The sequence below is a fragment of the Drosophila mauritiana genome, unplaced genomic scaffold (genome assembly GCF_004382145.1).
Source record: "Drosophila mauritiana strain mau12 unplaced genomic scaffold, ASM438214v1 U_167, whole genome shotgun sequence".
NCBI classification, from domain to species: Eukaryota; Metazoa; Arthropoda; class Insecta; order Diptera; family Drosophilidae; genus Drosophila; species Drosophila mauritiana.
Genome location: NW_022881297.1, coordinates 16,226 through 19,624, shown reverse-complemented (window position 1 = coordinate 19,624; position 3,399 = coordinate 16,226). Strand labels below are relative to the sequence as shown.

The 3,399-nt window shown below is 35.7% G+C and overlaps 1 non-coding gene across 1 annotated transcript; it reads right to left on the bottom strand.

The window, feature by feature from the left end:
* Positions 1 to 1,993, bottom strand: LOC117149153. The gene has a single exon (XR_004460077.1). It is a non-coding gene; the product is annotated as a small subunit ribosomal RNA (ribosomal RNA).
* Between the last annotated feature and the right edge of the window lie 1,406 nt (positions 1,994 to 3,399).

Below are 3,399 nucleotides of genomic sequence, written 5' to 3'. Positions count from 1 at the left end.
TAATGATCCTTCCGCAGGTTCACCTACGGAAACCTTGTTACGACTTTTACTTCCTCTAAATAATCAAGTTCGGTCAACTTTTGCGAAACAACCGTAACACGCAAGGCGTCACAGTGATCACGTCCGGAGACCTCACTAAATAATTCAATCGGTAGTAGCGACGGGCGGTGTGTACAAAGGGCAGGGACGTAATCAATGCGAGTTAATGACTCACACTTACTGGGAATTCCAAGTTCATGTGAACAGTTTCAGTTCACAATCCCAAGCATGAAAGTGGTTCAGCGGTTTACCCGGACCTCTCGGTCTAGGAAATACACGTTGATACTTTCATTGTAGCGCGCGTGCAGCCCAGGACATCTAAGGGCATCACAGACCTGTTATTGCAATCTCATTATTGCTAGACGCAATTTGTCCATTTAAGAAGCTAGTGTCCTTAAATGGACAACCAACAGGTACGGCTCCACTTACATAAACACATTCAAACACAATAAACATTTTACTGCCACCATGAATGAAGGCTACATAAGCTTCAGCACCATAATCCTGAAGATATCTATTTAATATATTTGAGATCTCGTTCGTTATCGGAATTAACCAGACAAATCACTCCACGAACTAAGAACGGCCATGCACCACCACCCATAGATTCGAGAAAGAGCTATCAATCTGTCTTACACACTTATGTTCGGACCTGGTAAGTTTTCCCGTGTTGAGTCAAATTAAGCCGCAGGCTCCACTCCTGGTGGTGCCCTTCCGTCAATTCCTTTAAGTTTCAGCTTTGCAACCATACTTCCCCGGAGCCCAAAAGCTTTGGTTTCCCGGGAAGCGACTGAGAGAGCCATAAAAGTAGCTACACCCAATTGCTAGCTGGCATGTTTATGGTTAGAACTAGGGCGGTATCTGATCGCCTTCGAACCTCTAACTTTCGTTCTTGATTAATGAAAACATCTTTGGCAAATGCTTTCGCTTAAGTTAGTCTTACGACGGTCCAAGAATTTCACCTCTCGCGTCGTAATACTAATGCCCCCAAACTGCTTTCTATTAATCATTACCTCTTGATCTGAAAACCAATGAAAGCAGAACAGAGGTCTTATTTCATTATCCCATGCACAGAATATTCAGGCATTTGAAGCCTGCTTTAAGCACTCTAATTTGTTCAAAGTAATAGTACCGGCCCACAATAACACTCGTTTAAGAGCACTAGTGCAGGTTTTTAAATAGGAGGAACATATGAAAAAATACAAGTATTTAATCACATATAAGAACTCCACCGGTAATACGCTTACATACATAAAGGTATAGTACTAACCACAATTGTAAGTTGTACTACCCGTATGAAGCACAAGTTCAACTACGAACGTTTTAACCGCAACAACTTTAATATACGCTATTGGAGCTGGAATTACCGCGGCTGCTGGCACCAGACTTGCCCTCCAATTGGTCCTTGTTAAAGGATTTAAAGTGTACTCATTCCAATTACAGGGCCTCGGATATGAGTCCTGTATTGTTATTTTTTCGTCACTACCTCCCGAGCTGGGAGTGGGTAATTTACGCGCCCTGCTGCCTTCCTTAGATGTGGTAGCCGTTTCTCAGGCTCCCTCTCCGGAATCGAACCCTGATTCCCCGTTACCCGTTGCAAACCATGGTAGTCCTAGATACTACCATCAAAAGTTGATAGGGCAGACATTTGAAAGATCTGTCGTCGGTACAAGACCATACGATCTGCATGTTATCTAGAGTTCAACCAATATAACGATCTTGCGATCGCTTGGTTTTAGCCTAATAAAAGCACATGTCCCATAAGGTTCATGTTTTTAATTGCATGTATTAGCTCTAGAATTACCACAGTTATCCAAGTAACTGTTAACGATCTAAGGAACCATAACTGATATAATGAGCCTTTTGCGGTTTCACTTTTAATTCGTGTGTACTTAGACATGCATGGCTTAATCTTTGAGACAAGCATATAACTACTGGCAGGATCAACCAGAATAATGTTTTTCCTTCATATTCCATTCATATATTTTGAATCGAAATAAGCAATATAATAGATATATAGATATATAGATTTTTCACTTTATATAATTCCATGATTTTATTATATTGAATAAAATTCAATATTTCGCCTTTGGGTAAAATTTTAAATATATAAGTAAAAAATCCATTCGATTACGGCCATTTTTATATAGCATTCGTAATCCATATTTCATTTTTAATTTATACTTGTTTTACCAATATAACAAGAATTTCATCTAATTATTGTAATATATATATTTCTATAATTTTATCTTTTTATACATACATATTTCATTATAAAATATCATTTTATTTCCAACATACATAATTATTGTATCCACACATGTACAATTTTTGTTTAACCAATATAAATATTAAGTTAAATCATTTGCATTTTGAAGATAAATTTAAAATTTATCTCTTTTCATATATATCTCTGGGTAATATATAACATAAAACCAAGCGCATATGATAATATTTCCACATTTAATATATAATTTTATATTTCTTTCATAAGAATCCATATTTGTATTATACCGTAACGATATAATAATCCAACTATACGGCAGGTAATAAATTAATATTGCCTGCCTCCAAAAATTAACGATAATATATGGAAACGATTTGTTATTCTATATATAATAGAAACTTGACTTTTGTTTCAACGATATTATCTATAAAGCGTATATTCCTATTATCCGCGGAGCCAAGTCCGTGTTCTATAGAACTGAGAAACAAATTTGTACGGATAATAATATACTTTATTGTATGTAACCAATATAAACATAATCCGAAATAAATATTTCGAATAATGCGGGAGGTCGGCAACCACTGCCTACTATAGTAGTTTTGAACCCGCTGTCCTCAAAGCGGGTATTTTCAATTCCGTTTGCCACCCAACATACGGGCTATTCTCTTATATATTAAGAGATTATAGGAACATTTCATTTTTTTTTCCATTATTCATATATAATATGATTATTTTTTCCCTATACATATAATAATTAATCATTTTCATATGTATATTATTTAATTTACTCATATTATTGCCAAAATCATATGAATACATAAGTTTGAACAATATGAGAGGTCGGCAACCACTGCCTACCTATAGTAGTTTTTGAACCCTCTGTCGTAATTCCGGTCGTTTACACTACTATACCCTCTCACTATAATGGCTTTTCTCTATAATACTAAGAGAATGTGGGATATTTTCAGCATTTTTTCCCTTATACATATAATAATTAATCATTTTCATATGTATATTATTTAATTTACTCATATTATGCCAAAATCATATGAATACATAAGTTTGAACAATATGAGAGGTCGGCAACCACTGCCTACCTATAGTAGTTTTTGAACCCTCTGTCGTAATTCCGG